Consider the following 23,807-nt stretch of genomic DNA (forward strand, 5'->3'; position numbering starts at 1 on the left):
TTAGTTGCTATAAACGACTTTAGAGCACAATCAAGGATTCGGTGGCAATGACAATAAAGAAGGCTCAGAAGGAGGAGATGGACAGAGAGCGGATAAAGAAGAGCTGCCGGGTTTGCTACTTGTTTTTAACTTCGCAGTTAAATCAGTGCATTTATTATTAATAAAATACTTACGTGGCCTGTAACTGAAAAAAGTGACATGTTGACTTCTCCATTGGCAAAAGATTCCGGGCTGATCCCTCAATCGAATATGGCGAGTGGGGTGGGGGGGTGACTGTGAAGGGGAAGGTGACCATTATTAAGGATTGAATAACCAGCTACAGATCACGGCGTGGAGTGTTAGAAGTTTGAACGTGGCAGGGCAACTAGAAAATCTGAAAATGGAAATGTTAAAGCTCATTCTACATATAATGGGAGTAAGTGAAAAATGTAAAGAACACACGGATTTCTGGTCAAATGAGTGTAGGGTAATATCAACAGCAGCAGACCTTTGGTGTAACAGAGTAGTATTTCTCATGATTATGAAGGTAGAGCAGAGGGTAAGTTACTATGGACAGGTCAGTGATAGAGTTCTACCCAGGAGAAGATATAGACTCATATCACAATTTAGTTGTGAACAGGAGTAGACAGAACGTTAAAGACACTAGTCAGAATTGACAGTAAACCAATACCTACAACAATAGTTCAGGTATCTATGCCGACACGTCACAAGCAGAAGATGAAGAGATGGGGAAAGTCTATGAGTATATGAACGGGTTATTCAGTATGTAAATGGAGATGAGAGTCTAATAGTCGTGGGTGATTGGAATGCCGTTGTAAGGGGAGCAGAAGAAAAGATGTAAATGAAGATGAGAGTCTAATAGTCGTGGGTGATTGGAATGCCGTTGTAAGGGGAGCAGAAGAAAAGATTACGGGAGAACCTTTCAAGAGACTAGTCAGAAATAACTAGTGTGCAAAGAAATGGTTTACGGAAGTACTAAGGAATGTTCTCTGAGGTGAAAAGGAATCAAAAAGAGCAGTTACGGAAGTTAGAAAGAAAAACCTGGATACAGGGAAGGTAAATGCGAAGAAACTATGGGTAACAGAAGAAGTACTTCAGCTGATCGACGAAAGAAGGATGTACAGAAATGTTCCTTGGAATTTAGGAATACAGAAATACAAGTCACTTGGATATGAAATAAGTAGGAGGTGCAGGCGATATCGGTACATGAAAAATGTGAATGTGACGTACAGACGGTATCAGAGTCAGAACGGGGAAGGTGTAGGCACATTGATTTGGTCCAAGCCTTGTTCACACAAATTTATTATTTAACGATAATTGGTTATACATCCAAGTTAATACAATTAATAGTTTAAAAGGAAATTTTAGCAATAATTTGTTTTTTTTTTTTTTGAAAACATTCTCTAGAAGAACATGCAGCCCCACTCTGAAACATTACATAAAGGTACTGATAGTAAAAGGTATATTGCACTGTACAATAGTGCAACATGTACAAATATTAACAATTACATGAGAAAAATATTAAACTTGTGATTTGTACTACATGTAAATCAAACCTCAAAAAAATCCAGTTTGGCAAGAGTGCAACAAATTCCCTACTGTCTGTTAAAAAAAAGTGTGACAATGAAAATCATTCTATTTTCACTTAAGCTTACGTAAACCCTACACAAATGTCAATGTCATGTGACATCATTTCACCTTTCATGACAAATACACAAAATTTCTAAATTATTTTATATCAGTTAAGTAAGCTACAAGACAGAAATAACATTAACGACCGGTGACATGAGTAAACACTGTCAAGTTTTCAATTTTACGACGGTTGTGTTATCTAGCAAATTTTCATTTAAATACTCCCCCCACGTGTTCCACAATCAATTCAGTCAGTCTCGAGAAGAAACACAGCTTAATACACAAATCTGGCAATATCAAGATATAGATGGGTTTATCCCAAGCAATATTAGTAGAATTAGGAAATTTGCAATTTAAACGCACCAATTTCAACAAAGTCTAATGCAATAATAATTTGGACAGAATTTTCATAAAATGACCGATGACAGAGGATACCGTGCCATAGACTATGGAACAAATTCAGAATTATTCACAGTAGACACCTGGCACCTGATGATATTCTCTGAAGTATTTCAAATTACAAAATGTTAGCTACAAGTACCAACCCCATAATAAAGTAATGATCATGAAATATAATAAAGTATATGAAAATTTCGGCCTTATCCAGGTGACGAGAACCACACAAATGCAGTTTCCTGTTACACTCGAGTGCTAGGACCAACAAACAACAGCTGGTCATGGAGAACCACGCTAAGCAAGCGAGCATTCCGTCCTCCCCACATGCTCGCAAACAGCGACACTCATCGCAGTCCTTAATCGGCAGGCACCAGTTGACTCCCCGCCGCTTCCGTCCTGTCGCCATATACCGGACGAGCCGTCCTCCCAAAACTGTTGCTTCGCGCATCTGCACCAACAGCGCTCAGAGATCACGCCCCCTATCGCTGCGGCGAAAACAAGTGAAATAATCTGGCGGGTAAATCAAAAACGCTGGGCCGTGACACGGCTCAGTGAAGAAATCGAAAAAGAAACGATAGCCGGAAGAAGTGAATATGCACATAGAAAAGTCCGGTGAAACGAAAAGTAAGGGAGGCAGCATTAAGAGTGACATGGGAATTCCACTGTTAAACACAGAGGAGAGAGCCGATAGGTCATGAGGGTGCATTGACGACCTCTATCGTGGGGAGGACATATCTGATAAGATGATTGAATGGGAGATGAGAGGACTCAGTACTAGAATCAGATTTTAAAAGAACTTTGGAAGACAAAATCAAATAAGGCAAAAAACATAGATAAAATTCCATCAGGATTTCTAAAATAATTGGGGAAGTGACAACAAAACGATTAGTCACATTGGTGTGTAATATGCATGATAATGGCCCTATGTCATCAGACTATCCGAAAAAACATCGTCCACACAGTTCAGAAGATTTTAAGAGCCGACAAGTGTGAGAATTATCGCACAATCCTCTGAACAGCTCATGTGTCCAAGTTGCTGACAGCAATAATGTATAAAAGAATGTTTCAACTGGTTCTGAGCACTATGGTACTTAACATCTGTGGTCATCAGTCCCCTATAACTTAGAACTACTTAAACCTAACTAACCTAAGGACATCACACACATCGATGCCCGAGGCAGGATTCGAACCTGCGACCGTAGCAGTCGCGCGGATCCGGACTGAGCGCCTACAAACGCTAGACCACCGCGGCCGGCCAAAAGAATGGAAAGGATATAAACGATAAGATTTGCTAATCATATTGCTGTTATCAGTCAAAGTGAAAAAGTACAGGATCTGTTGAATGGAATGCCGGCCGGTGTGGCCGAGCGGTTCTAGGCGTTTCAGTCTGGAACCGCGCGACCGCTACGGATATATAGGATATAAACGATAAGATTTGCTAATCATATTGTTGTTATCAGTCAAAGTGAATAAGTACAGGATTTGTTGAATGGAATGCCGGCCGTTGTGGCCGAGCGGTTCTAGGCGCTTCAGTCTGGAACCGCGCGACCGCTACGGTCGCAGGTTCGAATCCTGCCTCGGGCATGGAAGTGTGAGGCGTCCTTAGGTTAGTTAGGTTTAAGTAGTTCTAAGTCTAGGGGACGGATGACCTCAGATGTTAAGTCCCATACTGCTTAGAGCCATTTGAACCATTTTTTTGTTGAATGGAATCAACAGTCCAGTGAGTACAGATTACGGATTGAGAGTGAATGAAAGAAAGACGAAAGTAATGAGAAGTAGCAGAACTGAAAATAGGGTGAGGCTTAACATTTGAATAGCTCATCGCGAAGTGGACGAGGTAGAGGAATTCTGCTACCTAGGCAGCAAAATAGCCTATGTCGGACGGAGCAAGGAGGACAAAACTAGCAGAGTAGCACGGGCAGAACGGGCATTCCGGCCCAAGGGAAGGCTACTGCTGTCAAATGTAGGTGTTGATTCAAGAAAGAACTTTCTGAGAATGTACGTCTTCTGTAAAGCACTCTATAATAGTGAGACGTGGACTGTGTCAAAACTGGAACAGAAGAAAATCGAGGCATTTGAGATGAGCTGCTACAGAAGAACGTTGAAAATTCGGTGGACCGATAAAGTAAGGAATGAGGAGGAATGTATGAAAAACACTGACAAGAAGAAGGGACAGGATGATAGGATACCTGTTAAGACATCAGGGAGCGTGCCGCGCGGGATTAGCCGAGAGATCTAAGGTGCTGCAGTCATGGACTGTACGGCTGGTCCCGACAGAGGTTCGAGTCCTCCCTCGGGCATGGGTGTGTGTGTTTGTCCTTAGGATAATTTAGGTTAAGTAGTGTGTAATCATAGGGACTGATGACCTTAGCAGTTAAGTCCTATAAGATTTCACATATTTGACATCAGGGAGCAACTTACATGGTACTAGAGGGAGCTGTAGTGGCAAAAAACTATAGGGGAAGACAGAGTTTGGAATACACTCACTGAATAATTACATCTACATCTACATCTACGTTTATACTTAAGGACGTATGTTACAAATCCCACTGCTTGAAGGAAAGACTAGCATAGGAGAGGAATTCGTGACGGGTCGCATCAAATCCGTCAGAAGACTGAGATATTCCTCCTATGCTTGCCTATTGTGGTACTCATCTTTTCCCCACTGTTCCATCATTTAGGTTTGCACTGTGCGATTTTTAGAGATGACAATTGACTACGCACTTTGTTAATAGTTTCTCTCCATCTTTATATTTTTTATGCTGCTTTTATTTCAAATTCAACAAATGCACATAATTATTTCATTCGTAAATATCTATACTTCACTAAGTCCTTTACTGCTATTACAATACTGGCCATTATAATTGCTACACCAAGAAGAAATGCAGATGATTAACGGGTATTCATTGGACAAATATACACTCCTGGAAATTGAAATAAGAACAACGTGAATTCATTGTCCCAGGAAGGGGAAACTTTATTGACACATTCCTGGGGTCAGATACATCACATGATCACACTGACAGAACCACAGGCACATAGACACAGGCAACAGAGCATGCACAATGTCGGCACTAGTACAGTGTATATCCACCTTTCGCAGCAATGCAGGCTGCTATTCTCCCATGGAGACGATCGTAGAGATGCTGGATGTAGTCCTGTGGAACGGCTTGCCATGCCATTTCCACCTGGCGCCTCAGTTGAACCAGCGTTCGTGTTGGACGTGCAGACCGCGTGAGACGACGCTTCATCCAGTCCCAAACATGCTCAATGGGGGACAGATCCGGAGATCTTGCTGGCCAGGGTAGTTGACTTACACCTTCTAGAGCACGTTGGGTGGCACGGGATACATGCGGACGTGCATTGTCCTGTTGGAACAGCAAGTTCCGTTGCCGGTCTAGGAATGGTAGAACGATGGGTTCGATGACGGTTTGGATGTACCGTGCACTATTCAGTGTCCCCTCGACGATCACCAGTGGTGTACGGCCAGTGTAGGAGATCACTCCCCACACCATGATGCCGGGTGTTGGCCCTGTGTGCCTCGGTCGTATGCAGTCCTGATTGTGGCGCTCACCTGCACGGCGCCAAACACGCATACGACCATCATTGGCACCAAGGCAGAAGCGACTCTCATCGCTGAAGACGACACGTCTCCATTCGTCCCTCCATTCACGCCTGTCGCGACACCACTCGAGGCGGGCTGCACGATGTTGGGGCGTGAGCGGAAGACGGCCTAACGGTGTGCGGGACCGTAGCCCAGCTTCATGGAGACGGTTGCGAATGGTCCTCGCCGATACCCCAGGAGCAACAGTGTCCCTAATTTGCTGGGAAGTGGCGGTGCGGTCCCCTACGGCACTGCGTAGGATCCTACGGTCTTGGCGTGCATCCGTGCGTCGCTGCGGTCCGGTCCCAGGTCGACGGGCACGTGCACCTTCCGCCGACCACTGGCGACAACATCGATGTACTGTGGAGACCTCACGCCCCACGTGTTGAGCAATTCGGCGGTACGTCCACCCGGCCTCCCGCATGCCCACTATACGCCCTCGCTCAAAGTCCGTCAACTGCACATACGGTTCACGTCCACGCTGTCGCGGCATGCTACCAGTGTTAAAGACTGCGATGGAGCTCCGTATGCCACGGCAAACTGGCTGACACTGACGGCGGCGGTGCACAAATGCTGCGCAGCTAGCGCCATTCGACGGCCAACACCGCGGTTCCTGGTGTATCCGCTGTGCCGTGCGTGTGATCATTGCTTGTACAGCCCTCTCGCAGTGTCCGGAGCAAGTATGGTGGGTCTGACACACCGGTGTCAATGTGTTCTTTTTTCCATTTCCAGGAGTGTATTATGCTAGAACTGACGTGTGATTACATTTTCACACAATTTGGGTGCATAGATCCTGAGAAATCAGTACCCAGTATAACCACCTCTGGCCGTAATAACGGCCTTGATACTCCTAGGCATTGAGTCAAAGAGTACTTGCATGGCGTGTACAGGTACAGCAGCCCATGCAGCTTCAACACGATACCACAGTTCATCAAGAGTAGTGACTGGCGTATTGTGACGACGTTTTAAATTGGTGAGAGATCTGGAGAATGTGCTGGCCAGGGCAGCAGTCGAACATTTTCTGTATCCAGAAAGGCCCGTACAGCACCTGCAACATGCGGTCGTGCATTATACTGCTGAAATGTAGGGTTCGCAGGGATCGAATGAAGGGTAGAGCCACATCTGAAATGTAACGTCCACTGTTCAGAGTGCGACAGTGCGAACAAGAGGTGCCCGAGGCGTGTGACCAACGGCACCCCATACCATCACGCCGGGTGATACGCCAGTATGGCGATGACGAATACATGCTTCCAATGTGCGTTCACCGTGATGTCGCCAAACAGGGATGCGACCATCGTGATGCTGTAAACAGAACCTGGATTCATCCGAAAAAATGACGTTTTGACATTCGTGCACCCAAGTTCGTTGTTGAGTACACCATCGCAGGAGCTCCTGTCTCTGAGGCAGCGTCAAGGGTAACCGCAGCCATGGTCTCCGAGCTGATAGTCCATGCTGCTGCAGACGTCGTCGAACTGATCGTGCAGATGGTTGTTGTCTTGCAACCGTCCCCATCTGTTGACTCAGGGATCGAGACGTGGCTGCACGATCCGTTACAGGCATGCGTATAAGATGCCTATCATCTCGACTGCTAGTGATACGAGGCCTTTAGGATCCAGCACGGCGTTCAGTATTACCCTCCTGAACCCACCGATTCCATATTCTGCTAACAGTCATTGGATCTCGACCAACGCGAGCAGCAATGTCGCCATACTATAAACCACAATCGCGATAGGCTACAATCCGACCTTTATCAAACTCGGAAACGTGATGGTACGCATTTCTGCTTCTTACACGAGGCATCACAACAACATTTCGTCAGGCAACGCCGGTCAACTCCTGATTGTGTATGAGAAATCGGATGGAAACTTTCCTCATGTCAGCACTTTGTAGGTGTCGTCGCCGGCGCCAATTTTGTGTGAATGCTCTGAAAAGCCAATCATTTGCATATCACAGCATCTTCTTCCCGTCGGTTAAATTTCGCGTCTGTAGCACGTCCTATTCGTCGTGTAGCAATTTTAATGTCCAGTAGTGCAGAAATGTCATTTGTCGTGGCTTAATTTTATTACTTTCTTCTTGATTTCCGTCAATTTTCAGGAAATTCTATGATCTTATGAAATATCTGTAGAGTATGAATAGAAGATCTGGTAAGAGTGGCGACACCGTAATCATTACACTCGATAAACACAGACGGGAGGAGTTAGCTAATAACAGCACACATTACAGTGTTCTTTCAAGTTGAGCGTTGTCACACGCTGCCACGCCTATACGCCAATGACGTGCACTGCAGATTACCGACTGAGAGATTGTTTTGTCACAACGTCTAGCACACTAACACTGTGACATTCATTCGCAGTGTAATGTTTCAGAAGAAATCACGGACAGCTTTAATTGTTGTGACATTTTTTCGTGAAAACCTGATGTGAAACTAATATATCTCGTCCGCAGCGACTTAGTTGCTTACTCTGGCTTACTCAGATAGCTTTCCTCAGTATGTCCTTGTGAGCTTTCAACTCCAGTTTTTAGTGGCAAAAGCTATGAAGTCGATAACACCCAGCCGTTCGCAGCTACAAAGAAGACCGCACTTTGGAACTTGTCGCAGGACACCACCGTACGAGAGCGCTCTTCCATCTCCCTCTGTCTCCGACGGGGGCCCCACACATGTACGCCAGTAGAGGACGCGGAACTGACATGCGGACGCGGAATTGACATGACTGCAATGCACGCTGCTCTGGCTGCCTGGTGCATCTTTTTAAGCAGCCGCACTCAGTCTTTTTCCCCAGATCGAGTGCATCGACAGGCTTACCAACATTAGTACAGAAGACTGCAGTGAGGACAATAAATAAACGTAGCATGATGCTACTAAACGTTAAGCCGTCGGTACACGGAACGAGTTAGCTAACAATGACGGGCGCTCAGCGAGTTTTGTGACGTCACTTCCTGCTATTTCATATTCAGAAACCATTTCGTCACGCGTTTGTTATGCTATTTTAAGCTTGTTATGTTATTTTAAGGTCTGCGATATTTCGGCGACGTGTCACCTAACATGAAGAAAGAACGCTAACTGTGTTACAAGCCGAAAGATAGACGCCGTCTTGTATTTGCCGTTTCAGCAGAAACCCATGTTTGATGGGTTTTATGTCATACCCCACACCCCAGAAATATATGCTGTTTCTAAGCACCAGCACATTGAATATCTGGGGAACAAATCATTATTAGCAGGATTTGTTGCAATAAAACAGCTTAAAGGATTATTATATTTAGTTGTTATCGCGTTATAGCTCGAGTGTTTGAGAGTCAGCCATTATAAGGCAATGGTACATTGAAGATTCATGGAAAACGTGTCTTTCTTATTAGGATTTCTTATAATTAAACGTAAATTAATAACTCTTCGGCTATTAAAGCCTATAGAATACTATAACATGAAATAAACTGTCGCTCATTAAGAAGTGATGAACATCTTGTATACAAAATGTGTATGGAAACTTAACTGTAAAAAAAAAAAAAAAAAAAAAAAAAACATTCAAGTATCCGGACCACAATAAGAAATATGGTAATAGGCTCCGAATTGTCTTCAACAGAATGCGCATACTTTAGGGATATGTGGCCTCCTCGTGGAGGAGAAAGGGTTGCATCACGAAGCACTAACAATGCCGCGCTGAGGCCCCGCCACTTCTGCGGCGCGTTCCCTACCCCACCCTCCCCCACAAATAACATACGAAAGTAAATAAGAAGTGCAGTACATAAAAGAATATGACGGCAAACATCTGGTGTCTGTTACAAAGGAAAGTCTTGAACTCCCTAAGAAGGACGTTAGAAGACTGCAACTGACAAGAACGACGAGGCAGTGAAGGACTTTGCTATACTGCTGCTCGAGATTGCTGTCCCTATAATTGACTCTGGAGAAGATTAAGGAGCATACCCCAAGGACTAACTGACTGATTAATTTGAGTCTGGGGGTTGCAGAAGAAGAAAATGTGGATGCTGAACTACCTCCAACTGAATATGACCGTGAAGATGTCTGGCGAACAGTCGACGTAGTTAAACTTGTGTCCATGTGTTACTTTTAAAGATTGAATATCCTTCCTCACTCTATGAATGCTGTAATTGATGACTATAGTTATCTTTCACCTTATTTATGTCATTTCACAGTGAACTCGTCATTTTTGTTACTGCTTTCCTGGGATTAAAAACGTAGTGAGTCGAGGTATCACATTAGAAAATAACAAATAGGACTGGAGACGGTTGGAGTCTTGTCTTACCTGTATGTTTCTTCGTCTTCACGTTATATAAAAGATTTTGAGACTTTTCTTACGAAATTAACTGAAATAATTTCCGTAATACTTTATGTTATGTAAGTATAAGTGCGTTCTCTGGCAGGAGGGAGTTTTTTCGATTTAGTGTACTTTTCTAAGCTGATATCCTTACTGACTGGACGTGTATTGTTCGTTTTTTGTCTTATTACATATTACAATGAAATGGATATCCCTAGCTGAATACAGGCGTTCATATAATTCAACGGGGACAATTGAAAATGTGTTCCCCGACCGGTACTCGAAGCTCGTGGTCGTGCGGTAGCGTTCTCGCTTCCCGCGCCCGGGTTCCCTGGTTCGATTCCCGGCGGGGTCAGGGATTTTCTCTGGCTCGTGATGACTGGGTGTTGTGTGATGTCCTTAGGTTAGTTAGGTTTAAGTAGTTCTAAGTTCTAGGGGACTGATGACCATAGATGTTAAGTCCCATAGTGCTCAGAACCATTTGAACCATTTTTTGAAGCCAGGATCTCCTACTTACATAAGAGACACTCTATCCATCTGAGCCACGGAGGACTCCAGTGAGGTTCGATTCCCGGCGGGGTCAGGGATTTTCTATGCCTCGTGATGGCTGGGTGTTGTGTGCTGTCCTTAGGTTAGTTAGGTTTAAGTAGTTCTAAGTTCTAGGGGACTGATGACCATAGATGTTAAGTCCCATAGTGCTCGGAGCCATTTGAACCATTTTTTGAAGCCGGTATCTCCTACTTACATAAGAGACGCTCTATCCATCTGAGCGACGGAGGACTCCAGGGACTTATTTCTGGCACGCCTCCCGTGAGATCCACATTCACAACTTATGGTCCCGCACTATATTCATAGAGCTCTGCCGATCATAGTCACTACTCGCGGCTTTACTGGCGATTACCGTAAGAGTACGGGCACTGTTTGTGCATCCGCACAGAAGAAGGTGGTCAAATGGCCGGTGAGCCTTGACTACATAAATATGAAGATGGTATCTGTTCTTTCGGACGGAAACTGAAGTTTTTATTTATGAATACCACAGAAAACATGCAAGCATATCGACATGGGAGGAAATGTGCGTTTTAATACAGCTAAAGCAGCAGTTTCATGCGTGTCAATTTTCGTGAGTAAACTATGTCGTTTACGAGCCAAATAAAGCTTACAATGGCCGCCGGGTGCTCTGAGAGGGTAAAATCATGTTATCCAGATCGTCCTGAGTCCCTACGGCGCTGTCTGCCTTGACGTTGTACAGCACATCTACAGGCACGCCAACTTTAGCTGTCTCGTCCCGTGTGCCGACACTTTACTAATATTCAGTTATAAGTGTATCAGCATTCGGGACTGTTTTCTGCAATTAAGAACACTGCTCTCATTGTATATAAATCAGCACCACCAAAGAACTTAAAGCATTCAAAGTTACACTACTGGGCATTAAAACTGCTACTCCACATGCAGATGATAAACGGGTATTCATTGGACAAATATATTGTACTGAAACTGACATGTGATTACATTTTCAAGCAATTTGGGAGCATAGATCCTGAGAAATCAGTACCCAGAACAACAAGGACATACCACGAGGTCCTATACACAAAGTATTACAGTAACACGAAAATGGGTGTGGCACCTGACGGACAATGTATTGTAAAACTGACGATATCTCTGAAAATTATCGTCAGATTTGTATGAAACCAAGCTCATTTTACAAAGAAAACTACAAAGCATTTGAAATGACCATAAAAGAAATTTCGATTTTTTGAGCCGATTTCGAACATTAACATTCTCTATGGCCTCTGTGTTTAGCCTTTCATGGTATCTGCTTGTGACTGTCAGTGCTTGAGTCCTATAAAAATGAATATGGCTGCAAAGCATCTTCCACAACAGCTGATTTGTCAATTTCTACCGTTCTACAGTTGTCCTTGAGCTCTTCTGGTCTTTTTCTTTGACCATTGCTTTTTCCAGCGGTCTGCGAGCATTCTTTACCAATTTTACGTGATTCTGTATCTTCTAAGTCGATTTGTAGATTATCGTGATGTTCCATTTTGTCAAGATATTTCCTATGCGTGCTTAGCGAAAGGCAGTAAATCATTCAATTTCACAGGCACTTCTACATAGCTATGACTTCTGCGCGGCGGTGTAACGCTGTTTCTACTGCAGCAGACTAATAACTATTCTCTAGCAATGCATTGGTAAGGTATTTTAATTCCGCGTCAAGCAGCTCTGGTTCACAGACGTTCCTTGTCCTGCCAAAGTTTTTGTCAAGTATCGCTGCATGGTTTGTGTTGGTTCGAATCCCGGTGTAGGTAACGTTCTGTGTAACTGGGTTTTCGGTACAGTGTATGGCCTAAGATACCATCTTCTTTCTTGAAAACTAGCACATCAAAAAAGTTTAATATTCCTCCTCCCTCCTCATCCATGATAAACTGAAACTTTTTTATTAATGCCGTTGAGGCTGTACAGGAAGGCCCTAGAAATTGTTAAACAACACAGGAATTTCAGTCGGAAGCAGGAGAGCGTGAAATTGAATGATATCTGCAGCTGAGGATGCTAGCCTCTGTAACAATACCACCACTTGCAAAGTAGATTAGAAATCAGATTAATAGTGTTACTCACGCAACATATGTTCGCTTTATCGGGCAACAACAAAGTTATTGACTGTGGATGGCATCGTCAGAATGGAAATAATGAAGTCACTGTAAGAAAGTCATTAATTTTGCCACTTATCTTGAATGGATTCCCACGTAGAGTTCTTCGAAATTGTTATGGCTCATCTTGTTGATTCTAGGATGATTCCACTTTGACTGCTAGAACTTCCAGATCTGTATTTTAGCAATGTGTGAAGACCTAACAAATGCGTTTTTCAGGAAATTCTTAATGATCAAACAATCCCAGATCAGAACAATAGTATGGTAGAAATAATTTTTGACTTGGTGTTCACGATTCACATTTTTATTAAACTTCTTGTAAATTCACATATACTTCTTCTCAATTGTCTCATCATCAAGAAAACAGTTTTGCATCAATCGTCATATATTTAATTTCCGCTTTAACCAAACACAAGACTTGACTGTTGTTTTACAAAGCGAAATAACAACTTAACTTCTGCAAAGTGAAACAAAGACTGCTCTGTGCGCATTCGCGCCAAAACGGTTACAAGTAAGTCAAAGAGTATGACAGTCTCACAGAAATGAATACACACAAGAACCATATCACCGTAATATATCGATACATCGGAGTACCTATACATTAATAAAACCAAATGTGAATAATGTCACAAAAATACGTCTGTTACTTCGCAGAAAAGTAGTACGATATTACAGGTATCGAGAACTGGGGTTGGAGTGCCGTAATGGTCACGTAAATAAAGAAGAAGAGGACGACGGCAGCCGACAACGGACAAACGCGCTCGGGATTGCAAAGCATGTGACGTCACGACACTGCGAGAGCACGCGTAAACGGAATTTCGCTGCAGTCAGTAGCGATCCAGCATGTGAAGCGAATACTCAAAGAGGCTGTGGTCCCCATTGAAAATGTTTTCCGCAAATGAGGACGAAACGTTGGGTTTTAATGGGAAATCCACTCGACCGTGGCATAACAGCCGGAATATTTTATTAACTGTGACATTTCCAGCCACGACAGGCCACAGCTTACAGTGTAGATTGTACATTCGACAGAAAATTAACAAGCTGTTCGTTGTATTGTTTTAATCACAATTTTCTTTTAATTTTGATGGTAACACATACTACAGCTTATTGCGTTTATAGGCTCCTTAGACTGATGCTCTTCTGCTATTAATGGTTGTAGCCAGGTTTTTCTTTAGTGCATACCTAGTCATTTTAAATGAGAGAACTGCTTTCATGCAGGTCTCTGCTCTAACGCTACAAAACACAACACGGTTGAGAAAAGTTAGATTCCCGCCGCCTAGCGTGTACGAAATAATCCGTACACTAATTATTCAGTACTTAGGATAGCTCCATTGAGACGACCTATCACTGGTGACGAGAAATGTGTAAGTTTTATATCTTATTGCTAGTGGACTATAGACAGTACTACTAAAAGTAATAAACTGTAAAATGCTGTATACGGCTCTGTCTATGTGTCCTTCGTTAAGAAAAGCATCTTCACTGCTCTATAGCAGAAGCAGAAGCATCTAGATTGAGGTTACCAGGCATAATCTGCTTTTGTAGATGCACGTGACATTGCAGAGAAGAAGAAGTATGCTAGCTATTTGCTCGAATCTTTGTAACCCTGACCAGCAAGAACGGAATGATTCATTTCAAAAGGAATGTGCGCTTATCTACCTAAGTTATGTGTGCATTCAAGTTATCAACACTACAAATAACGCTAGTTACGAGTAACTGTACCTTGGGATACATTGACTGTATTTACATTTCACAGTTTCTCATACTATTATCTTTTAAACTCACGAAGGCTCTCTTCCGAAACTTCCTGCACACTATTAGAAACTAAGTTATTTCGTTTAAATAACGATTTATTTCTCTTTCCGAATCGCAACAGGACTCTACCATGCCAGATATAATTTTTCACAGGACGTCCATAGCCTATCCTGTGGCATCAATCGGTGACAGACACTCGAAGCTTCGGTGATAGAGGCAGAAAAAACGAATCTGCCTCAGAAATAAACTGCTCGGTTCTTAACAGTGCAAACTCAAGAGACACTTATCTGTAGTCTGCAGCTAATAACACCGCTTTCGGCAGGACTTTAAACTTAAAGCTAAAGCTATCAGCTTTGAGCAGAAAGATAAAGGAGGAACTAGATACGGGTAGAGGAATTGTTTTCCGGGTTGAGCTGGAAGAAGTGTGCAAAGTTCGAAGTACCAAGTACCAAGTGCAGACCGGTATCACAAGGACTGTAACAGATGACGGTGATAAACCTTTGAGCTACCTCATGAATATTATGTTTTAATAAATTTGCCGCTGGGGAACGTTCCACTAGATATGGTACACGGATTAAGGTACATAACTGTTATTAGTGTGCTTATGAATTTTTCGTTAATGCGTCATGGAAATTTCAGATGACACAAAGTGAATTTCACTATCAGCTGCATCGTTAATCTGTTTCTTGAACTATTTCGTGTCATCTGTCAAGCGTTTCATCCGTTTTCTAAATGTTAACATTCTCTTACAATTTCCTTTTAGCAGTTAAACTATCATCTGCTCTGTATTTCAATCAATTTTGGTTTGTTAACTACATGTTAATAATATGCTCTGCAACAGATTTTCCGAGAGCTCGGTAATTGTTCGGTAACTGATTTCAAGCTCTTACAAAACGTAGGTACGGACCTTGTTCAGAGATTCGTATTTCCGGAATCGGGTCATTGGTTCCTGTCACGGAGTTTTTTGGCATTACACCATGTGATGCTGTTGATGGAAATTGTTCGTTATATAGGGATGTCAGTTTTGGCGATTTTGCTTCTGCAGAGGATTATATTGTCTCACCATATCTGTAACATTAATTCCCTGATCAATGCAGCAGATACATACAATGTCTACAGATGATAGGACCAGTTCTTCGATTGTCTAGGCATTTATCCGTATAAATATCTTACTAGTGCATGGATAAAAAACAAACAAATAATCAGACTTTGGATTCAAATGGGCAGTCATATGCAATACGGACTGTGTGCTACATATGAAGGAGCACCGAAGTGGGTTTTTAGAGTCAATTGGAACTCTAACTAACAGCATTTTATTCGTGAAAGAGATGGGTTAGAGCCACGTAATGGATTTAGCAAGAAACAAAGGGGTAAGAAAATGAGCAAAAACGGACTATAGACATTAAACAGGAATAATGGAGTAAATGAGGCCCACAATTTGTGTAGGTACATAGTATCTTCTACACATATTTCTGTGAAAGAATCCTTGAAGACACGTAGATTGGTCACATATTTGTGTTAACAGCCATGTCAGAATTTATTTTCAAGTGTTATTGTCCTAACCCGATACCTGGTGAACAAGCACCGCTGTACGTGGCGCTGACTCACTCCCTCACTGACAATTTCCTGTTTTCACTTGGGTAATACGTTCTCAAAGATTAACCAGATATATAATGCGATCCTATGCACACACAGAAATTTAAAAGATTGGGTTAATTACTATTTGAAACGAATGCAGTTTGAAAAGAGAATGTAGCACAAAAATGTCAAGAAAAAAATTGGTATTAAGTAATACTCAAGTTCTTCGTGCTCAGATGAACATTTAGTCGAAAATTAATTGATGTGAATTCAACTTTTTTTGTAAATATGCTTTTCTTAACCAGCGAATGATCTACAGCAACGAAGCTGATTGACGTACTAGTAAAACTACATACAAAAACAAGTGGTAGTGGAAAAATGGATTATCAAGTAACTGTGTTACGACAATGCGACAATATATGACCACCAATCATCCAGAATCAGAATTATGAAGATAGTGCATCTTCTGACTATAAATATTTATAGATGAGATACAAGGTAAATTCGTCATACCTGAATTAAGGGTTAAAAAGACCAACGAAAAGTTTAAAGAATACAGAACCGAATGACAAGTCAGAAGACTAAAGCTCGAGAACGTTAGAATATTGCAAGAATGTCATCTTAAAAAGAGATCTAAAGATGCCTGTAGAGTGCATAAAAACAAAATAGATAGTTAGAAGAAAATTCTGCGTAAATTAGGACAGAGAAAAAAAGTTAATACTATGTAAAATAGACTGTATTAAGAACATCCTAAGACAATCAAATTCCATTAATCAACTTTAGGGAAATATTGAGACGAAAGTTGGTTGCTCCAAATTTGGATATACTATTTTATAGCTACTGAGCAACAAGTTTACTGGATACATATTTAACATCAAATGGCATTCTCTCCTGCCTGTGACCATTTTTACTAATCTCATTTATTTAGTGCATGCTGCATATTCTCAGGTGTGCACCTGATCTATTTTTATCCTCAAGGTCTAGTGCGAAAGGTAAATTAAGTTACAGCAGTAGCTGACTGTGGTAGCAATCATTATATGTTGCTAATTTTGTCCGGATTTGTAATGTACTAAGTACCAATGTTAGTAACTAAAGTTAATGATAATTGCGCAGAATGATCTAATGAGACGTGTACTAATTTCTATAAGCCCACTGGCGATTTAGAGTTCCTTTCCTCAATCGGTAAAAACGGAAACTTTATAGGATCAAATTTGTTGTCCGTCTATCTGTCCGTTCTCTTAAGACCCTTATAAGAGCAAATACTACGGTCCCTTGGAGCTGTAGAAATTTAAGCTTTTAAGTCAATGAATCCATGCATGTCACATATTTTGACCTAGCAAACTCATTCATCAGAAACTATAGGCTAAATAACTACATTCATAACTTTCAGAGGGAACGTCCTACTCGCAGATATCCGGTTTCTATCATGATGTTGAAATATAATCTTATAATTCTTTTATAAAACGATTATAGTTGCACAGAAGACAAGAGCAAGTAATTAGTTCTCTAGTGGAGACAGTATCTCTGATATCATTTATAGCGTTACTTGACAGCAGACGAGATGCATGATAAGAAACTCATCCACACCCACAATATAACAAAATTAGGTGAAATATTGTACAGACCCCTGTCACAGCTGCATGTTGGTTCTACAACAGAAAAGAACTGACTTCAGGAAGGTTTTCCGCTATCACATTAGAAAGTATGCCAAGGCAAGGACGTAGTCACGTGTGGGATTCATGAGATAAGAAAACGCTGATACGTCGTAACGGACGGATTTGTCTAATATAAAACTGCAGACTCATTCTCTTCCTCAGTAGCGAAATAATTTCACACAAGATTTTTTTCCCCTTTGCTTGTGTGTCTCCATATTGCAGTTTCTTCTATTTTGTGGCAACACCTCATTTTTTTGTACTTTCTGCATACATTTATTGATTTTGCCTTTGTTGACTGCTCCTATGTTCTTAAACATGTAGTCCATCAACAGATCATCTGAATTCTTATAAGTGCGCTTAAAATTAGTTGCGACTTTGGCTCAGTGGAGGCGACGTGACGCCTCTCCACAGGTAAAACCATTGACGAGCCAGTTTTCCCTCCACGCAGCCAGCGATTCGGTTGGTAAGGCGCCGTTCTGTCTAGGTCGTGGATAAACAATACCACAAGGAGTCACGCATCAGATGCATCTATGTTCGTCAGCTATCGTTGTAAAGTGTTTATTTTCTGGCGTTGAAGTGTTTGCAGCGGTCAGGTATTGTGAACAACTTTCTTGTGATTGTGTTGCATTCATAATAATAGCGCTTAACATATGAACACGAGATTCGCTAAAGCGATCGTTCAGGGACATATTCACTGGCTATAAAGACAAGTTTCTGCTGCAAAATATTCCTCTGAATTGTACAATAATAATGGACACTGTGCCATACCAATCTTCTGTGATAGATAAAGCTAGAATAATGCAGCGGCGGAAGGTGGATATTTTGCTCGGTATACAAAGAAGCGTTCCACTCGTAAAGTTGAATCTACCATGTATGATGCGAAGTTAATGGGACCTGTCGTACGATACAAGCCAACCTACCAGGTCGAAAAACTGGCTCACAGTAAAGGACATAGTTTAATCAGGCTCCCTGTATATCACTCTCATTTCAATCCGACTGAGATTGTATGAGACTCAGCGAAAATTAATGTGCGACAAAACCACAAGATGATTACGCCCGATGAGGTCGAAATGCTGAAAAAAGAAGCCATTACCAACGTTACACCAGGGTCTCGAGTTGTCAGCCATACCAAGGCGCTAGTTGAGGAGACATGGATTCATGAAGGACTATGAGAAGCTTTGAGTAATACGTAACTTCTCTTGTTCCCATGTTAAAATCTGCTTGTTTTGCCGAACGGTAGCAGAGATTACAAAAGCTCATCTCATTAATATTCTAACGCAGTGGAACTTGCTACGGAATCCAGAAACGCCATGAGTTATTATTAAACCAACAACTGAGGAGAAGAAAAATGAGTAGTTTAGAAAAAGCCCATTTCAGAATCAAAAATAAACGTTAACATCTTCACTTATATTGTTACAAAACCCACAGCAATTCTGATTCCACCAGCGCTCTATGGTTCTCAAAAATTACATTATTTCATGGAGAAAAATCTGTACTATCTTTAGCATCACGTTTGGTATGGAAGTTCTGCATATTAATCGTAAAGTAAAATATCCTCCACTTTGTGTGCTATCATTTGCCAAAATCTTGTTTCAATACTTCTGACCGTTTGCAAACTGCGAGGAATTTACGAATATTTCATTCCTGCTTTTGCGCTGGCGCACGCATTCGTGACGTAGTGGTTTCTCTAAATTGTAGAGAAATAGCTATAGCCTTCCAAGTTTAAAGGATAATTCAACATGTTGCGTGCTTTCCATACGCATCAACATATGACCTATCACACACCAAACGCAAATTCATAGCGACCCCTATTTTTCACTGCAAACTTCAAGAATTTCTTGCAGTATCTTACCTAATACTGAATTATCACAATAATCATGACAATTAACGAAATGATAGGCAGTTCATCAGTAAGCTGACGATTTACGCTGTAAGATGTGCGAGAATCAGAGTTTATTACTGAATAGTTTCTTTAAAATCGTTTGAGAAAAATTGCAGGCTTGCCGGCTTGCTGTTCAGACAGCAAGCGAAACTGCGAGGTTCCGCAACGAGTAGGTCTAGGCTTACTGTCAACAGGTGACGTGTTGAGCAAACGCCTGCAACTACGCGTCCTTGCCCTCGCTCTGTGCAGAACTGTCAAAAGTCGCAACTTATCTGAAACGCACTGTAGATCCAACAGCTCTAAAGCTCCTTACATCGGTAAAGATCGTGTTGTACGACTCAGAAATAACTTACTATACGGCTATTATAGCACGCGCAAGTGCCTGGGACATAGATTTCCTCATTTAGAGGTCACGAATGTTGTCCACTGTACAATTAACAGCTGAAATGACAGCGGATTACTTCGAGTTATTTTCTTCATGCCACCTTACATCATTACAATTCATTGGGTCCTACGTTACGGGGACTAGCACATAAGATATTCACTGATCTTCTCCCGATTCAGAAAATTTTAAGTAAGAGATGTCTTACAAACCTGATGTATTGATCTAGTGAGAAATGACTGTATGACTCGATAAACGCCGTAATTAATATTATCTTACAAAATGTTCAAATGTGTGTGAAATCTTATGGGACTTAACTGCTAAGGTCATCAGTCCCTAAGCTTACACACTACTTAACCTAAATTATCCTAAGAACAAACACACACACCCATTCCCGAGGGAGGACTCGAACCTCCGCCGGGACCAGCCGCACAGTCCATGACTGCAACGCCTTAGACCGCTCGGCTAATCCCACGCGGCTATTATCTTACACTCCTTGTATTTACTATTCAATGAATGAGGTAGAAATTTGCACTGTCTTTTTCAGTTTGATGCTCTAAATGCATCCTACAACGTTCCGCCGCTCGATGTCTGCTGCTTTGCTACTTGACAAGGTCTCTGAACGCTGGAGCAGGATTTTACAATTGGTCGCCCGAATATATACTTCCCATGCCGTTGCACCGTACATTCCCACAAGTCTCCCAACAAATGCAGTTCATTTTACTCGTTCCTCACTGCCTGTATCCTGTACAAGTCCAAATTTACGGAGCTTCATAGTAACATCCCTAGTAATTTAAAGGAGTGTTACAGCTAATATTGTAATGGGTTAGTGTCAGGTTTTTCTTCAGATGTGAAACAAAGTGCGTTGTAGAATTCTGAATAAGGTATTACTGAACTAATAACAGAACCTTTATGAAAAGTTGCGTTCGTTGTGTTGTACACGTTTTGATTAACTGTTACAATGTGGCAAAATGACATTTATTTCACGAGGGAAAGTAATTACCATCCTGCGCGGGAATCAAATTCGCAGGACTCTACAGATACTACTAACAGCGTCACATCACGTAAGTCCTCTAATGAAATGTGTTACGTATAATTCGGGACAATTTAAATTAACGTTTAGATTAAGTTTTTCCCTCTTGAGGAGTATTTGTTTTGTATAGAAGAGTTCTGAAGCCTAACCAGGCACCCACCGAACTAGAAGCAGTCTCGCATATAAGACTTAGAGCGAAATGGTTGCAACTGTTGAACAAATGACGAGCTCCACAGCATTACCGTTATGATTACGAGCGGTAATCATAACCTGTTAAAAGGACGAATATTTCATAAACTACTCAGGATATAGTGGCTTTTCAAGTTAGTGACAGTACGGAATCTACATCTACATCCATACTCCGCAAGCCACCCGACGGTGTGTGGTGGAGGGTACCTTGAGTACCTCTATCGGTTCTTCCTTCTATTCTAGTCTCGTATTGTTCGTGGAAAGAAAGATTGTCGGTATGCCTCTGTGTGGGCTCTAATCTATCTGATTTTATTCTCATAATCTCTTCGCGAGATATACGTAGGAAGGAGCAATATATTGCTTGACTCCTCGGTGAAGTTACGTTCTCGAAACTTCTTCAAAAGCCCGTACCGAGCTACTGAGCGTCTCTCTTGCAGAGTCTTCCACTGGAGTTTATCTATCATCTCCGTAAAGCTTTCATGATCACTAAATTATCGTGTAACGAAGCGCACTGCTCTCTGTTGGATCTTCTGTATCTCTTCTATCAACCCTATCTGGTACGGATCCCACACCGGTGAGCAGTATTCAAGCAGTGGACGAACAAGTGTACTGTAACCTACTTCCTTTGTTTTCGGACAGCATTTCCTTAGGATTCTTCCAATGAATCTCAGTCTGACATTTACTTTACCGTCGATTAGTTACATGGTAATTCTATTTTAAATCTCTCCTAATGCCTACTCCCAGATAATTTATGGAATTAACTGCTTCCAGTTGCTGACCTGCTATATTGTAGCTAAACGATAAAGGATCTTTCTCTCTATGTATTCGCAGCACATTAAACTTGTCTACATTGAGATTCAATTGCCATTCCCTGCACCATTCGTCAATTCGTTGCAGATCCTCCTGCATTTCAGTACAATTTTCCATTGTTACAACCTCTCGATATACTACAGCATCATCCACAAAAAGCCTCAGTGAACTTCCGATGATATCCACAAGCTCATTATATGTATTGTGAATAGCAACGGTCCTACGACACTCCCCTGCGGCACACCTGAAATCACTCTTACTTAGGAAGGCTTCTCTCCATTGAGAATGACATGTGCGTTCTGTTATCTAATAACTCCTCAATCTAATCACACAATTGGTCTGACAGTCCGTATGCTCTTCCTTCGTTCATTAAACGACTGTGGGGAACTGTATCAAACGCCTTGCGATAGTCAGCCAAGTGGTGGGAGTATTTGGCTTCCCGACCGATTGTTGCTCCTCTTTATCTAAATATTATGCAACTACATTTACTTTTTCAAGAGAAACAATATATTTTCAGCTCATTTCCCTGTAAACATTGCTCAAGTGGATGAAGGCCCTGGAGACAGTCCTACGTCACACACTCAGCATATCTTACGGCTGTTTTTGCAACCGTTGACATTATAAACTATACCATTATAACATTTTCGTAAGTTATCGTATACTATTAACAAAAAGTACATGGTATATTTGTGTAAAAATGTTGCCGTAAGAGACGAAAATATTATCTACAATATTCTCCCTATCAATATCAGCAACAGCCGAAAAGCACGGCCAGATATTTGCTTAATCTATGAAACATGGAAGGGGTCCGCGTTACTGGTATCACGCTCATATAAGCAAATGAACGTCCTTGTGCAACTGGTAAACAAAATAAACAACGAAACTAATACAGAATGTAACGCTACCCATACACAGCATTGTTTGAGGTTGAAGTGTTGTATCTGTGTGATTAGCACGTTGTAAGTTTCCTGTATGGGCTATTACATCAGAAAAAGAGACGACATTGGTGCGGGCATGCCGCAGTTTCAGAGTCCAAGAATCAAAAGGGACGAGGCACACACACACACACACACACACACACACACACACACACACACACACACACACACACACAGAGAGAGAGAGAGAGAGAGAGAGAGAGAGAGAGAGAGAGAGTGAGTGAGAGAGAGAGAGAGAGAGAGAGAGAGAGTGAGAGAAGATTAGATTTGTAACAGATAACCGAACTATATGAAACGTTTGATGTCATAAATGTCAGAGGCATAAGGATCAAAAATGATTCCTGAAAGCCCTACTGATTAAATAAAGTGAAAGCCTAATACTGAAAAAGCCAGCTCGCAAAACGGAAAAAAACTAATAAAGTAGAAATAAAAGGAACTTTCTCTGTAAATAGCAATTCTATCGCTATCATTTTTAGGTATAATTTTATTTATTTTTTATTGCTTTACTTTCAAATAGAAAAATACTTTGCCAGCTACGGCCCCAAGAGAAAATCTCCGCCTAAAACGATGGAGAACGTCATGAAAAAGAAACTTCTGCTCACCTGCGAAGTGTGTGGCGACGGCCGGCGTGTTAGAGACGCGGACTGTGGTTTAATGAGAGCGCTGCGACTACCGCTGATAGCGGAGACTCCGTCACACAGTCATGAGCCTGTTTGCTGTCTCTGCTCAAACAACTCCGTAATCGCCCTCCGTAGGTTACGCAACGCAGCTCCGCTAAGCGGGGTGTGGAACACAAGCAGGCGCGCCGTACCGCTACGGATTTGCCGCTATTAAGCTGTGCACTGATTTGGAGTATCTCTCCCACCACACTACGTTCAACAGTCGATAGCTGATCTGATGGAACTAGACTGTCTGCTCTTCCACATGAGGAACCGCAATTCGAACCGAATCTGAGACAACTTGCTCGAAGTACATTTTACACTACTGGCCATTAAAATTGCTACACCACGAATATGACGTGCTACAGACGTGAAATTTAGCCG

General features: G+C 41.9%; 1 protein-coding gene across 1 annotated transcript in view; it reads right to left on the reverse strand.

Annotated features, from left to right (window-relative positions):
* Positions 1–23,483, reverse strand: part of LOC126416610 (liver carboxylesterase 1F-like) — a 168,129-nt gene extending 144,646 nt beyond the window's left edge. Inside the window, exon 1 of the mRNA XM_050084363.1 lies at positions 23,367–23,483. The gene's annotated coding sequence lies outside the window, so the exon portion shown is untranslated. The remainder of the gene's footprint in view (positions 1–23,366) is intronic.
* Positions 23,484–23,807: the final 324 nt, after the last annotated feature.

Source organism: Schistocerca serialis, chromosome 8 (genome assembly GCF_023864345.2).
Source record: "Schistocerca serialis cubense isolate TAMUIC-IGC-003099 chromosome 8, iqSchSeri2.2, whole genome shotgun sequence".
NCBI lineage: Eukaryota > Metazoa > Arthropoda > Insecta > Orthoptera > Acrididae > Schistocerca > Schistocerca serialis.